We start from the raw sequence: 18,529 nt of genomic DNA, 5'->3' as shown, positions 1-18,529 counted from the left end.
TGAAACACTGGGGCATATAAAGCAGTCCCTTATTTTTGTTGCTAGAGTGAATAGGTGGATCATGTGTGTACATTTCACATTCATTTATTTAAGGGCAAGCTTTAATGCTTCACCCCCCCACTAATATATGGATGTTTATGCATTGTTTACCACAGCATATGCATTTGTTTTGCACACATTACTTGGCTGCAGAACTGCATTGTAAAATTTAGAGAAGTGCAATGCACATTTTGAAGGATGGCTGTCTTTTAATACGTGTATTGCTTCTAAAAATGTGTATTAGGTAACTTCACCTTGAAATGCAAGCTGAATTGAATTTCTTCCCCAGCCCTAATCCCACTGCATATCTGCAGCAATGCTATACCTTCTGAGTAGGTGTGTGTGTTTGTTAAAACTGTGGCATCACAGACACAACCGCTACCCCAGGAGTCCAAATCATTCCAGAATGTTATTTACTTATTTTGCCTTCAAGTATCTGAAAAGAAATCTGCTCACCACTTTGAAGAAGCTCGTTATCATTTTATATAATCATTATCATCATCATCATCTTACATGGAATCACAGAATTGTAGAATTGGAAGGGATCCCAAGGGCCATCTAGCCCAACCCCCTGCAGTGCAGGAATCTCTCACCTAACATGGGGCTTGAATCCACAACCCTGAGATTAAGAGTCTGGTGCTCTACTGACTGAGCTAAAGAATATACAGTCATACCTCGGGTTACAGACGATTCAGGTTGTGTTTTTTTGGGTTACGGACCGCCGAAACCTGGAAGTACCGGAACTGGTTACTTCCAGGTTTTGGCGGTCACGCATGCGCAGAAGCACTAAATTGCGCTTTGTTCATGTGCAGAAGCGCCAAATCACAACCCGCACATGTGCAGACGTGGGTTGCGAACGCTGCGGGTTGCGAATGTGCATCCCGCATGGACCACATTCGCAACCCCAGCGTCCGCTGTAGTTTTGCTTGTTTGAATTGTTTTTTAATGATTTCCCCCCTTCTGCGTTTAGTGGTTCTCATTTTTTTTTTTAATGAAAGCCACTTTGAGTCCTGTTATGGAAAAGGGTGGGGCAATAATACTAATAATACTAACAACAAACAACAACAACACTTGTTATTCTATGAAAACTTAGGGGAATGCTTGACAAAGACTCATGAGATACTGAGCCAATTCAAAGAGAGAACTCACTCACAATTTTACATCGGTTACAATGTTAGGTTGACGGTGCTTAGGGATGACAACAAACTCAAAGCCATAGCTCAGTGGCATCTGCTTTACATGCAGAAGGTCTAAGGTTCAATCCTTGGCACCTCTAGGTAGGGCTGGGGAAGATTCCTTGCTTGAAACCCTGGAGAGCCACTGCCATTCAATGTGGAAAACATTAAGCTAGATTGATAAGTATTCTTAGTATAAAGGCAGCTTCCACTATTCCCATTTCTGTAAACTGTTCTGCTATTTTCTGAATGAAGAGTGGTTTATAAATCCTGAAACAAACAAATAATCTAAAATAATGAAAGAGCTGGAAAAAAAAGGAATCACTTGTGTGCAGGTGCACAGAACTGTTCTTAAAGTAAGATGGAAGACAAAAGACAAGTCTTGTCCCCAGACTGCATTCACATGACAGTTTATTCCCTTTTCTGTTTTTCATTTATTCCACTTTTTCCTGCTTCCTGTTTTCACCATTTTCCATTTTCACATGGCAGTTTATTCTGTTTCCCCAGCATTCCCCTAACTTAGACTAAAGCAGTTGGTTTCCACATTATATTTGAGCTTTCGCCTGATGTAAAAGCCACTTCCAGAAATATAGCGGAATATAGCTGGCTTCACTTCCATGTTATTATTCCATGAAAATTGTTTCTTTTCCTGGAAGCAAATAACATGGAAATGAGTATTAAACTTGTGCTACATAACACAACATTTCTGGAAGTGTCTTTTACATCAGGTTAAGGCTCAAATGTAATGTGGGAATTAATAGTTAGGAATATGGAAGACACTGTCATGTGAACGCAGCTCCAGTTGTCTTAAGATGTAGCTTTCTGCCATGCATCTTCGTTGATATGTTGGGCAGGCTGCAAAATTAGCTGTGTGTCAATGGAATTTCATCTGTGGTGCTGAATAGGGGAGGGGAAAAAAAGAGAAACCAATTCTGCCTTCACCTCAGCGGGAGCCTGACACCCTGCTCCAGACTATTTGGCTGAATACAAGGATTTCTTTTCATTTCTCTTTCGTCTATTAGCTACAGCTTTCCAATAGATTGGTGCCTGGTGAGTACCCCACCAAGCTCTGCTGCAAAATAGGGCAAGATCTAATCAAGGGAGAGACACTTAAGGGATGTGGGGAAGCAAGGCTGGAATTATATGGGCTAAGGTAAAAATATTTTCCCCTCACAGTGGACTCATGCTTGAGTTAAATCTCTTGCTTTGTACAAGGGGCAAAAAATTCTGATGCATCTTCCTTCTCCCAAATGGAGCAGCAAGGATGTTATGGATGAAAATACCTGTCTGGCTATCACCTTCAGGAAGTGCCTTTCTGATTGCTTAGGAGAAATCCCCACTGAACTGTATTTTGTGCTTCTACCTTTTGCTTGTATGCTTGTTCCATATTATCATCATCACCACCTACACATCCATTCGATTTATTAGTTGCTTGACGCATAAGGAGTCTTCAAGTGCCTTACAAAGTTTTAAGAGCATAAAGCGGGGGGGGGGGGTGAAGGAGCCTTTTTCGATCTGTGGGTCAGATCCTTATCAGAATCTTAGTCAGGGTTAAATTACATTGTTATTCATAGCCAGTAGTCGTTACAATATATACATAAAGCACATATCTGTGAAATACAGAAGGGAAGAATTATCAGTCCAGTAAGACCGGGATCAACCCTAAGAATATAAATAGACAGATAGACTTCAATAGTGTAAGATTTTGGCCTGCTTTTTCCTTGGGGGTGGGGGGAGGTTCTGCAGCTTGTGTAAGAGAAATTCCCAGTTCTTTATAACTCTGTCTTGTGAGAACCATCCCCGGACTAGATTTGGGTTACTTTGTCCCGTCCGTATATTTGAGGGCTTTGTTTGAAAGAAACTTGGAGCATTGTAATTAGCCTCAAATAGTTTTAGATAACCTCAAGGAGTTTTGGATGGCTTCAGCGGGATTTCAAAGGGGCTTTAGAAGAGCCTCAAAGGAAGGGAGGATGTTTAAAGTGTCATCTGGCGACTCCCGGAGTCCTTATCTGGCTGGGATATAAGCTTGTTTTCCGGGAGTGTATCTTTTCCCCTTATTATTTTTTTAAGAGTTCCTACTCACTGTGCTGAGACTTGCTTCAGGCGCCATCTTCTAACCGGAAGTCAGTAACTCAATAGGCTTCAAAGTACAATGCACAGTTGATCCACCAGGTTCTGGCTCTATCAGCTGATAGAGTTTTGTTTGGTTAATGGACTAGAAACCTGCTTTTCCCTGCTAATCCTCAACAAGGAGCACATTTTAAGGCTAGTTGTACAGCTGCATCTCTACCTGTACCATATAGATAATGTCAAATATTAGCTGTGAGGCAGGTGGGTGTGTATTGGGGAAAACAGCCAAGTTTGGCCTACAGGCCTTTGATTCCTTACAGTGGCCATAAAGCATAAAATCAGAAAAAGAACACAGCATTGTTTATAATCATCACCTATTAAAAACAAACAAACCAACCCCAATAAAACAGCAGCAAAAACATACCCTCTGTAGAAAACAGGATTATCACAATCTATCAAATGCTTGGGAGAAGAGATATGTTTCCCCTTGGTACAGAGAGGATGTTAATGATGGTGTCAGGAAGACCCCACTGGGGAAAGTATTCTATAAGTAAAGAATCACAACTTTAGACTTCTCTCCCATCCTTATTTCAGAAGACCAGGCCTAATGGCAACATCAGGTGGAGCACCCAGAGGCCACGGGGGATGGAGAATTCCAGGTGAAGGAACTGCTAAATCCAAAGCCTGATTGGGCAGAAGTTGGCGATTGGGCATTACTAATTTTGGGGGTCTAGTTTTTCTCCCCCTCCATGTTTTCCTAATGGGGAGGGAAAATCAGTATGCCAGGTACAAGTCTGGCGTATTCTCCTATCCTAAAGGAAGCTGCCTTATACCACATTAAACTACTGGCTTATCTAGCTCAGTATTATGTACACTGACTGAGAAGGGCTCTCTAGAGTTTCAGACAGGGGACAAATCCCAGCCATACCTGATTATGCTGCGGATTGAACCTGTGACTTTCTACATGCAAAGCAAATCATCTACTACTGAGCCAAGGATGCTCCCCATTTTGGGGACATGGGGAAATGGGTGGGTTTTGGACTCAGCAGAACCAACACCTCCCCCAATCCACCCAAGCATGCCTGTCTCCCACCCTACTACTGTCAGTTCACCAATAAGTAAGGACAACTGCAGAGGTTTCTGCAGGTGCGATCTCTGAGCAATTGTGGCTTTCAGTGGTTCTACCACTGATTCTAGGTTAGTTTCCTTTGAGTGACATCACTGGAGACTGCTTATGCTTTTTGCATGTAATGTTTTATCATGTTTACTCTTTAGAGTGAACATGTCTGAGTATTCCGCCCCTCCACCAGTGCTTTCCGCATGAAAGTTATATATTTTGTTGTTTCTTCGGCTTGTAAATAGTAATATTGTGTACAGTAATATAGAAATGTGGTATATAAATTAAAAGTGAAATGAAATGAAAACCCAGTCTTTAGTGCTAAATAGGAGCAAACAGCAATCCATGAAAAACCTGAATTGCCATTTGTTCTGATTCAGAGTTAAAGAGCATGTTTTCATGGGGAAAGTGGCAACGCAAAAAAAGAGAAAATGCTCAGCCATGGGTCTTTAAAACATGGACTTGTTCTCTTTCACACAGTGACTATTTGATGACATCACATCTTGCCAAGGGAAGGAAGGGAGGAAGACAGACTATCTTCCAGAAGAATCTTCAATCACAAATCACTTATACTTGGCCATGTCTTTATTATGTGAAGGTCCATCTGCCCAGCAAAAGGGAATCTGCTTGCTATCTCCATTTGTTGCATTTTTTTTTACAATCAGTCACCAAATTGGACAGGGGATAATTGGTAGACCATTCTAACCCCACCCCACCATCTCATTACAATACCCAATGGCCCCACGTCTGTCACATGAAGGAATCCAGCACCCAAAAGTAAATAAATCCATACCATTACTCTTCCTTTTCCACTTTACATTTTTTCTCCCCAAAACAGGTTCTTCCCCTTCCACCCTACTCACTAAATTAATGTGAATCAGTAATATCAGTAAAAGATATGTAAACAAACTTGTTGCAAGCAAACTTGCTTACCCTCCCCACAAATACATTTCATTCTGGAGGGTTAGAGAACTAACACAACCAGTTTAACAGAAAACCTTGCAGCAATTAAACTTTAGAGCACAGTGTTGGCCAAAGTGAACCCACACTTTACTCTCCTAGGATTCTTGCCTTTTCATTTAGTGCATGAAAGCAAACCTCAAAATGATGTACTTTGCCTCTCTCCCTGAATGAAACCATCATAGTAAGGGAAAAACCATTTCCCACTCTTCCCAGAAGGGTACAGTGTGTGTCACCAATTATACATGTGTCATTAATCACAGAAGAAGCACTTCTACAGTTAAAAACCTCCAAGCCACAGAACACTGGGAGAGGACTTGCAGGGAAAAACCAGAGGTTAGTGGGGGCGACTGAGGATCAAATTCAGTACCAGAAATGTTTTCATGTGCAAAGCCTAGGCTCAGATTTACTGAACCACCTGTACCAGCACATGATTCTTTTTCTTATATGGATACAGACTGCAGCAGAACATTTATGCTTTATTTAATTTACTGAAACATTTTTATGCTGTCTTCCCATCAGACCATCCTCCGGGAAGACTATGGCATCTGTAGCCAGGTTCTCTAGTCTTCCACATGTGCCCACCTTGGGGGTGCCCATGCTGGATGCCTGCTGAGCTGTGCTATACCTTTGTCCCTGGCTCTCTGCCTAGGTTGAAATTGGCTGCAATGCAACCAGGGCACAAACCAGCAAGTAGATGCTAGAAAAAAGGGCAGCTGGTGTGAGAGTTGGGGGAGATGATGACACTTCCAGATTGCTGCCCAGAAAATTGCAGCTACAGAAAGCCAGAAAACTGGAAGAGGCTTCAGCTATAGGATAGGAAGATTGCACAAGCCTAGAGGCTCTGTGCTGGACCACATTGAGACTGGTGACATAGCTAGAAACATGGGGTTGTCTTATATTGAATCAAGTGGTCCATTTGGCTCAGCATTCTCTGCACTGACTTTGGTGGGTCTCAGATAGGGTTTCAGATAGCGGTCTCTCCCAACCATTCCTGGAGATGCTGGGAATTGAATCTGGGATCTTCTGCATACAAAGCAGATGCTCCACCACTGAACCACAGCCCATCCCCAAGTTGCCAGCAACCTGGGAGCATGCTAGCCATCAGGGTAGCTCCAAGATCTGCAGCATAAAGTCTGTCGGACCCAGGAAAGCCAAGGACTGAATAAATCTCACTATGGATGATCACTTTAGAGGAGTCATTTCCTTTGGAGGACTACAGTGACTTCAGTCAAGAAGAGCTTGGTTTTGTTGTCACCCACTTTGGTCTGTCATTGTAACAAGTAGGACTAGTCTGTTGGAACTCACCATGGTTGGCTGGGATGCTGCATACCTCCTTCAACTCTAGGAAACCTCAGCAGGAGGTTCTGCTTGCGGGGCATGTTTTGGGACTGTGGAGATGCCCATTAATAAAACAATTTTAACAGCAATGCAAAAATAGCCCCCTGCTCTGACTCTCTGACACACCTACCAGCCAAGCAGATCAGTAAAACCAGCACTGAGTTACCAAACAGGTTACTACACTTATTTGAAAGCTACATGTGTGACCTGCAACAAAATCTTGAAGTCTGGAGTGTTTGTCTTCAGGACACTCCCTTTTCATCTCCCCAATTTTCTTTCCCCACTGCCATCAACAGCCAGCATTCGGTGGCCCTCCACATGTTCAGTCTTTATTAAGAAGTTTTTGTAGTCACTCCATAAGATGATTTTCTTTCTTTCTTTGGTACTTCTGAAAATAATTATTATTTATAGCCTATATAGACCATACATATTTCTATATATTTAGTTCAAAATTAAATATTAGTTTCAAGCAGGCAATGAAAGTTTCTAAAAATAAAAGGTGGGGATGAAAATCTGGAGTGAAAATTACATTTCTGAAAATCTCTAATCTTCTGAGTCCTATTTTGCACTGTCACCAAAAAAGATATCCTTAAAATGCAAATTCTGCTGGGATGCTGCTTGTGTCATAAGGTTGGGTCAAGAAACAAAATCAATGAATCTGAGAGAATGAGAGATAATGTAAGGGATTGCCTTGTAGGAGAGGTTAAGCACAAAAGGGGAATTTTGATTTGACAAACATTCTTATATAATACCAATCAATGCTTTGTTTGTAAGAAATGACTTCATTCTGTGGGTTAATGAGATTGACAATTGGCCATGCTTAAAGAGTATTAAGGTAATGCATTGAAATATCTCAGGTTTACAACCCAAAATTGATCATTTCAGCTATTTTAAGTACAAAGGATCAATACCATCAGCTCCCCCATCCTTAAGTGCTAATAAATGCTTTAAACCACAACAACCATGGATTCCATTTGACAATTAAATTAAACACAGAATTAAATTCCTTACATACACTGCAGAAGGCTATTTGGGATAAACTCAATAACTACCCTCAATTATCAAAGTCATTGGATTCCTAACAATCAAAATATTGGCATAGACATCTCTGCATGGGCTCGCTCTGGTTGCAAGACAGAAATGCTAATAAGATGAAGAATGAGTCAGGGTTTTCAAAATTGGGCTTCAAATTTTAGAAGTTTGATGACCTAGAGCAGGGATGTGCAAGAGGGTGATCGCGATCTACTGGTTGATCCCCGGGAGGTTTTGGAAGACTGAAGTTGATCGCTGGGTCCCTTTCCTTAGCATTGATAAAATAGAATCCAGCCCTGCCTTCTCACCCTGCCCTCCATTGTTGCACTATTTGCAGAATGGAAGACGGAGTTTACTCAGTGCGGCTGTTGGTGAGTTGTTGTTCCCCCTTTCCCCTTGAGCTTAGGCTTGAATTGTCAAAAATTGGGGCTTTCTTCCTCCTTCAAAAAAGCTCAACAACTTTTACCTGAGCCCCCAAAAAGGGGGTAGATCACTGTCAGTTTCTAATTTTGTCAGTAGAATGCGGTCTCTTGGGAGTTGGCAACCCCTGGCCTAGAGGATGGACCAGGTCAATAGGATGAAGGCATAGCGCTCTTGGATTATAAGAAGAGCTCTGCTGGATCCATGCAAAGGCCCCTATCCAGTCCAGTATTCTTTGTCCTACAATGGCCAACCATTGTACTTCTGAAACATGTGCATAGCATATAGACATCACGATTAGAAGCTATCAGTGGAAGGGTATTAGTTTCATTCTCTTTTCAAGCAATCTTAACAGTGCAATCCAAACCCAAAATATGTTGGGATGAGAAAATTTAGATTCATTGGATCCTGAGCTTACATGGCTGAGCCAGGGTTCCATACTGTCCAACTTTTTCCATTGCAAAAAGTTGTTGGGGGCCATGTGTTTTTGGGTTACCATGAAAGATCACAACCCCCAAAAAGAACTTTTGTCAGGGTGAGTGCACAGTGCAAGCATGAAAAGGTGGGGTGTCCCTTTTTTCCCTGGGCACTTGGAAGGTATAGGGTTCAGCTGGCATAAATCCCTCACTCCAGCTCAACTGGGGCTCATGCAAAACTTACATCAGCATAAGTCACCTCTGCAAAGAGGTATTTTGGGGGGAGTGGTGAGGGTGAGATGGGGCAAGGAGGTACTTACACCTATTTCAAACCCCATTCAGCTCAGTCATGTGACCTATGACCCAATCATCAAACCAACCACCCATAATCACCTGCTGGCTCAGACAGGAGTAGCCCTACCCAGAGACTCCTGAGCAGCATTTAGAATGGGGAAACTTACATTGGTGTGAGGTACTTCCACTTTCTTTAGTTAGGATTGCTATGTTAGTTGGTGGTCGTAGCTTTTGGGATCAGGTGGTAACTTTCCTGATCTGTGGTATATATTCTAGCCAAGTTTCTATTACTTTGGTTTTTCAGGAATTCCTTAAGCTTTGCCTTTTAACTTCCATTTTACTCAACTTCTCATTTCTGAGAAATTTCATTTTTCATTTGATAGCACTGTGACCACTGATCCAACAACATGCCTCACACCAGGTCTGGGCCAACACTTCAGGCCGAGTCCATCCATCTGGTTGGTTCCTTGGTCAACTGTGTTCAGGCAGAGCACTTTAGACATTTGCTGAAACTGGAGCATGCATTTATTGAATATATTTGAAGGTAACTAACACCAGCCATTTTACTTTTAAAGAGATTTTACATTTTACATTTTAAGAGATTTTACTTTCTTGGCTTCCATGATCACTGCAGATGGTGACAGCAGTCACAAAATTAAAAGACAACCGCTTCTTGGGAGAAAAGCAATGACAAACCTAGATAGCATCTTAAAAAGCAGAGATATCACCTTGCTGACAAAGGTCCGTATAGTTAAAGCTATGGTTTTCTCAGTAGTGATGTATGGAAGTGAGAGCTGGACCATAAAGAAGGCTGATCGCAGAAGAATGAATGCTTTTGAACTATGGTGCTATAGGAGACTCTTGAGAGTCCCATGGACTTCAAGAAGATCAAACCTCTCCATTCTTAAGGAAATCAGCCCTGAGTGCTCACTGGAAGGACAGATCCTGAAGCTGAGGCTCCAATACTTTGGCCACCTCATGAGAAGAGAAGACTCTCTGGAAAAGACCCTGATGTTGGGAAAGATTGAGGGCACAAGGAGAAGGGGACGACAGAGGATGAGATGGTTGGATGGTGTTCTTGAAGCAACCAGCATGAGTTTGACCAAGCTGCGGGAGGCAGTGGAAGACAGAAGTGCCTGGTGTGCTCTGGTCCCATGGGGCCACGAAGAGTTGGACACAACTAAACGACAACAAAACAACACCAGCCATTACAACAAATGTATACTTCGTCCTTGATTGCCTCCTTGATTTTCTTTTTGGCTACAAGGTCACTTTCCTACACATGAATGCTCATTTTGATCAGGTGGGGAGTGGCATTGCTATGTTCCCAGCATTAAGTCACCAGTCTGGCATTGCCAGAGTAAACAGATCAGATTCAAATAACAAACTGAATTGGAATGTCACAGAGCAAATCCAAAACAGCTCGGGCTACTTCCAAATGCTACAGATACAATATGAATCTTCTGGCTGCTGCACACCCCTGATATTTATCTTATTTAAGCCCAAGCATTCCAACACCCACATTTTGGCTTGTAGGCTTCTAGCTTTAGCATGTAAACACCTATATTTGTCAACCCACTCCAAATGTCAGTCCGTCAGATCTTTATTGTTTATAGCCAATGGCCATTACAATATAAATCACAAAGAAATACCAATTAAGACAATTCAAAACCCAGTGTGTGGCAGCTGTGAAAAAGGCAAATTCCATGCGAGGGATCGTTAGCAAAGGAACTGAAAATAAATCTGCCAATATCATAATGGTGTTATACAAAACTCTGGTGCAATTGCATTTGGAATGCTGTGTACAGTTCTGGTCAACTCACCTCAAAAAGGATATTGCAGAGTTGGAAAAGGTTCTGTAAATGGTAAATGGTCAAGAGGATGGAGTGACTCCCCAATGAGGAAAGATTGCAGCATCTGGGACTTTTTAGTTTAGGGAAATAGGTAGTAGGTAGTAGGTAAGAAGGGACACAGGTGGCGCTGTGGGTTAAACCACAGAGGCTAGGACTTGCTGATCAGAAGGTCGGCGGTTCGAATCCCCGCGACGGGGTGAGCTCCCGTTGCTCAGTCCCTGCTCCTGCCAACCTAGCAGTTCAAAAGCATGTCAAAGTGCATGTAGATAAATAGGTACCGCTCTGGTGGGAAGGTAAACGGTGTTTTCGCGCGCTGCTCTGGTTCGCCAGAAGTGGCTTAGTCATGCTGGCCACATGACCCGGAAGCTGTATGCCGGCTCCCTCGGCCAATAAAGCGAGATGAGCGCTGCAACCCCAGAGTCGGCCACGACTGGACCTAATGGTCAGGGGTCCCTTTACTTTACCTAGGTAAGAGGACATGTGACAGAAGTTTTTAAAAGGATGGATGGCATCGAGAAATGGATAAAAATTCTTTCTCTCTCTCTCTCTCTCTCTCTCTCTGTCTCTCTCATAACACTAGGACAGACAAAAGAAAGCACTTCTTCACAGTTGAACTCTGGAACTCCCTTCCACAGAAGGCAGTGATGCCCACCAACTTCGGTGGCTTTAAAAGAGGATTGAACAAATTCATGGAGAACAAACAAGGCTATCAACAGCTGCTAGCCATGGTGGCCAAGTTCTACCTCCACTGGCAGAAACCGTATGCCTCTGAATCCCAGTTTCTGGGACTCACAGATGCGCAGAGTGCTGTTGCGCACATACCGTGCTTGCAGGCTTCCTAAAGGGATCTGGTTGCCACTGTGAGAACAGGATTCTGGACTACATGGACCACTGGCTTGATCTAACAGCCTTTTCTTATGTTCTTAAGAGTTAGTCAAAGCATGCCAGTTTTCAGAACTGCAAATTATAAATATTTAAAATTATTACGTTTCCCCAAAAACAGATGGCATTGGGGTGTTTTTTTTTAAATAGCAGGTTTTATTAGTTGAGAAAAGAAGGGGGTTCCAAGATTTGAAGAAGTAATACAGAATGGAAGGCAAGACATTTATAGTAGAATTAAAATATATACAGATAAGGATACAATACATACATATAAAATATCACATACAAGTTATTGCAATCACAGCACCAGCTCTTTCCTTAATAGTAAGTGGCCTTAATAGAGAGAGAAAATTCCGAAGAGCTCATTGTAGTTAGCTGCCAGTGCTGTAGTTTCACCCTGTCTGTACTTAACAGCAGGAAAAATAAAATTGCAAGATAATAAGATAATCAAAATATTTGTAAAAAGCTTAAAAAGAATGAATGCCTTAAAATATATTCCTTAGTGCAATACAAGATTCTTCCTTCTACCAGACATGCCAAATATTCATGAATGTTGCCAAATAAACTCGTATTTAGTGGGAATGTGCCAACCCCGAGATAGTTTGGTCATATAAATCACAAACAGCTCCCAAGCAGAAGCAAAGATGGAAGGGTCCACATCACCCCTGGTGGCATGCATTTTATGAGTCAGTGTTGTCCCCCCCCCCCAAATGGCAATAAACATAACTTTTAAAAACTATAGATCCAAGGAACAACATGACACATCCTTCCACCCACGAGGGATCACTGTTGTTGTTGTTCAGTCGTTTAGTTGTGTCCGACTCTTCGTGACCCCATGGACCAGAGCACGCCAGGCACTCGTCACTAGACGAATGGAAATGAACAGACACAGAACTAATTGTTGAGAAGCACATCCCTGCCACATCCATCTCCATTTGGATGATCAGAAACATTTGCAGCCTCAGTCCAGACTAAATCACATCCTCAGCTCACATCTAAAGGCAAACTTACTTAATTACATTACCTAATTTGCACTTTCCAGAATGATACAAAAACTGACGCAGCCATCATTCAAAATTCAGTTTCCAGACAGGTAATGTATACAAATAAATAAATAAATAAAATGCATATGCTGGAGTTAAATGTTCATAACAATTCATATAGTAGTGAAAATTGCAATGCAAAAAATGTGTATATTAAGCAAAATTGCATGTAGAAATGTGAATATTGGGTTAAATTTGCACTAAAATGCTGAAGAATTTCCATGAGGAATTAAAAATGGCAACTGCAAACTGATATGAAAATGTGGAGAACTGAACTCAGGACCCAAAAAACAAAAAGCTAAAAGAAACTAAAATTGGCATACCTACCCATCCTTATCCCTAGCTCCCGTTGCTTTCTCCTTAGCAGTGAGTTTAAAAGCCACATTGAAACCTCTTCTCTATTAAGCTGAAGCAGTCAGGTCATGTTTTGGTGCAGGTCATGTTTTGCACAGGCCTGACTTCTTCCAGAACATCCCCTAGTGGCTAAAAAATCCAAACCTGTCCTCCTAGCTTATCTATGCATTAGACCCCCAGTTCTGTCTATCTACCTGGGCTTGTGCAGGGAACAGGTCGCATTTCAGAGAAACAATGTACCGTATTTTTCGCCCCATAGGACGCACTGGCCCATAGGACGCACCAAGTTTTTTGGGGGGGAAATAAAGGGGAAAAAATTTATTTCCCCCCCCAGGCGCTTGTGGGGCCGGCTGTCCCCGGAGCTTGTGGGGCAGGCAGCGGGGAGAAGCGCTCTTCTCCCCACCGCCCGCCTGCAGAACAGGTCCGCGGACAGCGGGAAGACGCACTGCGCCTCCCAGCTGTCCCCGGAGCTTGCGGGGCAGGCAGTGGGGAGAAGCGCTCTTCTCCCCGCCGCCCGCCTGCAGACCAGGTCCGGGGACAGCGGGAAGACGCGCTGCGCCTCCCAGCTGTCCCCGGAGCTTGTGGGGCAGGGAGCGGGGAGAAGCGCTCTTCTCCCCGCTGCCCGCCTGCAGACCAGGTCCGGGGACAGCGGGAAGACGCGCTGCGCCTCCCAGCTGTCCCCGGAGCTTGCGGGGCAGGCAGCGGGGAGAAGCGCTCTTCTCCCCGCTGCCCGCCTGCAGACCAGGTCCGCGGACAGCGGGAAGACGCACTGCGCCTCCCCACTGTCCCCGGAGCTTGCGGGGCTGGCGGCGGGGAGAAGCACGCATCTCCCCACCGTCAGCCTCCAAACCACATCGGGAGACAGCGGGATGGCGGCGTTCCGCCTCCCCGCTGTCTCCTGACCTTGTGGGGCTGGCGCTGCGGCTCTCCTGAAGCCTGGAGAGTGAGAGGGGTCGGTGTACATTCCTGCATTCGCCCCATAGGACGCACACACATTTCCCCTTCATTTTTGGAGGGGGAAAAGTGCGTCCTATAGGGCGAAAAATACGGTAAGTTTAAGAAAGTTAACAAGCTGCTATTTGTCTAATTAGCCCAGCTTAGAGGGCTTTCAACTCATCTATTATTTGATCCTTCTAGCCAGGGATTGAAACTGGGCCCTTCTGCATGCAAGACTTGTCCTCTATCACTAATCTACAGCCTCTCTCCAGGGACCATATAACATTTATATGAAATACAGAAACTCACTTCATCAGCTGCAAGAGAAACTGTGAGCAAACTTATTTTTAAACCATATCCCCATTAAAATTTGATAGGCTCAATAGGGTCTGGGCAGGTAAACTTCCTTTGGGGATTGGAGACAGCCCCCCCCACCTCAATTCCCACATGAAGAATGCCATTTTCCTTTTGCCTTAATGATTATGCTGCCCTTCTATTGCAAGGTTGAAAGGCCTCTCTTCCCCATCTTATGATTCCTCCCATATAATTCTCCAGGCCAGACTCATATAACTTATCTATATATGAAATCTCACAATCTGACAGGTTGCTAAGCTCACCTGGAAACGACTTTCTTTCTGCACAATCTCTTATGAATATCTTCCATTTCATTGTCTTTAGAAGAAGCCGAAGCCAAGTTAAACATAGCAATTGTTAACAGATTCTGTTGAGAGAGAGAAAAACCCCGCTTGGATCTCTCAGTTGCACCAATGTATTTGTCATTTTAATATGCAGTGCCTAAAATGGTGAGATGTATCTGTTGTTCTTTTGGGTGGAACCAGTACCAACCTGCTGTAAGGAATAAATTTTAACTAGAACCAATGCATTTCAAATTCCCACACAATTTGGAACCACCTTGGTTGGTATTCATTAAGATAAAAAATATATATTATACTGGTTCTCTACAAATTTCCCTTATTTGGAAAGTGACATAGAGAAAAATAAGGGCCCAGTAGGTTATGAACCAGTTGCCAGCTTTCACAAAAATAATGAGTTTTCTTCCCATTTTAGTTGTTCCACAGAGCCTGGAACGCCTTTGGCTTGTCAAAACTTTCCTTTCTCTGGACTGATCCTATGTATGATTTAAATGGCAGCAGAAGGTGTGAGGGTAATTGACCGCCCTAGGATGGCAGGTGGTGAAAGAACATAGTGGATGTCTTAAAGACAATGGATAAGTTGACACACATCTAACTCAGCCAAAAATTGATTAAAACTTTGTTGAGGGGTCTTAATGTTCTTCAGCTTTTTTAAAATACCCTAGCTATATTGCGCAGTTTTCTCAATAAGAATTAGAGAAGTGTATAACGGGAAAAGGAAAAACAGCTGACAATTGTTGATAACACAGATACACACAATCACCATCTATTTCTTCTCCCTCAGACCCACTTCATACCTGAAAATTTAGGAATACAACAAAATGAAAAAGAACCTAGAAATCCTGTCACTGGTCCATTTGTCCTAGGCTGGAAACACGAGACAGCAAATGTCCTGCAGTTGAATAATTTGAAATCATGACTCCAGTTCTGGCAAAGGCTTTAATCCTTAGGTCAGATTGGCACATGAGGTACGCCTGTTACAGATTACAGTGGTACCTCTGGTTACGTACTTAATTCATTCCAGAGGTCCATTCTTAACCTCTAACCGTTTTTAACCTGAGGTACCACTTTAGTTAATGGGGCCTCCTGTTGCTGCTGTGCGATTTCTGTTCTCATCCTGGGGCAAAGTTCTTAACCCGAGGTACTACTTCTGGGTTAGTGGAGTCTGTAACCTGAAGTGTTTGTAACCCAAGGTGTTTGTAACCTGAGGTTTGTAACCTGAGGTTTGTATCCTGAGGTACAGGAATCATCAGGTGCATGAGAGGTTAAAGGCATGAGCTAAGCATGAGTTAAGACATGGATCCATCAAGCAACACATTCCCTTCACCTGCTTTTTGAAGAGCAAAGAAGTCACAGCTATTGGCATGGCAAGCGACTGGAGTCCCTGGACTTGGCAAGGAAACAGACACTCCTTCTTGTGGGCTGGATGTTTGTGCCAGTGCTGGTGTTCCTGTGTTTGTGGTGTCAAAGGCAGAGTTGAGGCTGGTTGTATATCAGATTTGCCCTCAGCCATCTCCCCTGAAGGAGCCAAAGTCAGCTCCTTGCTGGAAGGCAGTAGTCTGATAGGAGAATGGTGGGACTAACCACTACCAGTCTTCTGGGTCCCTTCCCTGGGTTCAGATCTATGCCTCCCAGGTGCTTGGCTCCTCCCTGGGATCAGAGATCTCTTGTGACCCAGAGTCACCTTCACCCTGTTGTAAACCCTCCCTAGGGTTCCCTAATTCCAACTTGGCAAGTTCTTCATATTCCTCCACATCCAAACCCCCAAGGACATCTCCATAGGATTCATGATATTGAAACTGGTAGATTTGCCCATCCCTAATTCAGTGTAATGTGTAGTTTGACCCCATGTGGGTTTGAAGAGGTTGAGTGACAAGGACCAGAGCCTATCAAAGGACATATGAGTCATATGCAAAGTAATGGGATCCGTCCCACCCCCTACACAGTAGCTTCTAGGTTTGGCACACTTATCACAGTTTGCTCAACTCCTTTCATGGTCTTGCTTCTAGCAGGAGGGGGGAATGGTGCTGCTTGGTTCCATGGTGTGTGCTGCCATCAATTTAATCCAGCAGCTTTTGAAGGAGGCAAAATGGGTGTCAGGAAGAATTTACAGGAACTATTAAGTTCACTTAGTAAAATTAGCAGTCTTATGCCATCACATATAAATTGATTTCTTTCCTTTTATCCTCTCCTCCCCCACTGTAGGCAAACAAACATGTTCCCTGTAAATATACATCACAACAGAGTGACAGTCACTCAGCAAGCAAAACAATTTACCCACAAAATCCATCATTCAGTTCATTACAGGATGTCCAACAACTGCAGGCTTGGCATGTAGGGGATACAAGAGGCAGGGAGTTCTGAATACAGAGTGCAATTCCTTAAAGGAAGCCAGAAGAAAAGGTTGCCTGAAAGCACTCTCTCTCAGTTTATGTTTGCTTGCCCTGGTTCTCCCCACCACCCTGATTACTGCAGGGATAAAGGTAAAGGTAAAGGGACCCCTGACCATTAGGTCCAGTCGTGGCCGACTCTGGGGTTGTGGTGCTCATCTCGCTTTACTGGCCGAGGGAGCCGGCGTACAGCTTCCGGGTCATGTGGCCAGCATGACTAACAATGCCTATCCTTATCACCGACACCCATCACTTATCACACCTTGGATGGTGAAGATATATAGCAGGCACTCCTGGGCAATGTAGAACCCAGGCTGCTTTGGGCTTTACGTCACATGGGAAGTCTACATAGGTCAAGGAGGCTCTGTACTGCAGACCTTCACTCTCCAACTCATGAAGGACGGTTGGGCCAGGCAGAAGGGAGATAATGCAAAGCGCAAGGCTGCACCCCAGCTCTCCACTCGCACACATCTTAACCATGTGATGCTTTGAATGCCTGGACAGGGCCATAGTGAATAATGAAAGCATAAACATGTAGGGTGAATAAGGAGAGCTTGAGATAACTGTGGTGAAATGTACATACTTAGAAAGGTAAGAATGAGCAAAGGGTAAAGCATATTACTTTAGAACTAGAGGGTGATAAGCTTCAAAACAAAACTCTTTTAATGCTACTTACTGACCCATTTCCACCCCTATTTCCATCATTTCCTACTAAAGGTCAATGTGTATCCAGATGGACTGCTAAATGTCCATATCTCTGTGTGGGGTGGTGGTGATGGTATGAATTGCTTTCCAGACTTTTCTTGCACAACCACAGCTTCTCTAAAGCTTTTCTAAAGTAACTGCAAATATTACAAACAATTCACTGATAATAGAAACAATAACAAACATGGTTACAAAAGGGCAACAGGAGACAGAACAAATGACATGCAGCAAGGGCATTTACTATTGAGTAGGAGCACAAGCCACTACCTTGGAATGCCACAATGAGTGCTCATTCGTATGCAGATATAATTATGGGTTGGTATACTAGCCTACTGGCAGACTGGGGATATCTACTCATAAAAAGCAATTGATGAATTTGTAAATTTTGATTTCTCTCTGTTTCTCTTTTTTTTCAATCTTAAATTTGGTTCTCCACATTTCTGCAGCAGTTTGCATTTTTTAAATGTCCTCATTAACATTCATTTCTATTGGCAAAACCTATTGGTGTTTCGCAGCTTTCTGTCTAGTTGCAGGACCTTAGCCAGACCTAGCAGAGTTCACGAAGAATCCACGGAAGCAATTGGCGACTTGGCTGCAGACAGGATAGACGAACCAGGAACCAGGAACTTGTAGTTAGGTGTTTATTATATACAGTGGACTATTTACAGGAACAGAACATGGATCTTTTGCTAGCTCTCTCTGACATGACTCACAACTCCTACACTGACACAGAACTCTGAACCTCTGAACTAACACATTCCAGTTAGTAGGCCATTATCACTCCCTTGAGAGAGCTTGACCAATCAGATCGGTCTCCATGTCTCTGTTATCACCAGGCAGACTTACTCC

The 18,529-nt window shown here is 43.4% G+C and overlaps 2 long non-coding RNA genes across 2 annotated transcripts in view; one reads left to right on the top strand and one right to left on the bottom strand.

Moving 5' to 3' along the window:
- The window catches only part of LOC128406803 (uncharacterized), a 75,052-nt gene extending 60,402 nt beyond the window's left edge, over positions 1-14,650 (bottom strand). Inside the window, exon 1 of the long non-coding RNA XR_008328636.1 lies at positions 14,550-14,650. This is a non-coding gene — a long non-coding RNA (uncharacterized LOC128406803). The remainder of the gene's footprint in view (positions 1-14,549) is intronic.
- LOC128406802 (uncharacterized) lies at positions 9,172-11,717 on the top strand. The gene is made up of 2 exons (XR_008328635.1): positions 9,172-9,408; positions 11,298-11,717. It is a non-coding gene; the product is annotated as an uncharacterized LOC128406802 (long non-coding RNA).
- Positions 14,651-18,529: the final 3,879 nt, after the last annotated feature.

The sequence above is a fragment of the Podarcis raffonei genome, chromosome Z (genome assembly GCF_027172205.1).
Source record: "Podarcis raffonei isolate rPodRaf1 chromosome Z, rPodRaf1.pri, whole genome shotgun sequence".
NCBI classification, from domain to species: domain Eukaryota; kingdom Metazoa; phylum Chordata; class Lepidosauria; order Squamata; family Lacertidae; genus Podarcis; species Podarcis raffonei.
The sequence above is the reverse complement of the archived record's forward strand: the minus strand, read 5'-3'. Positions and strand labels throughout refer to the sequence as shown.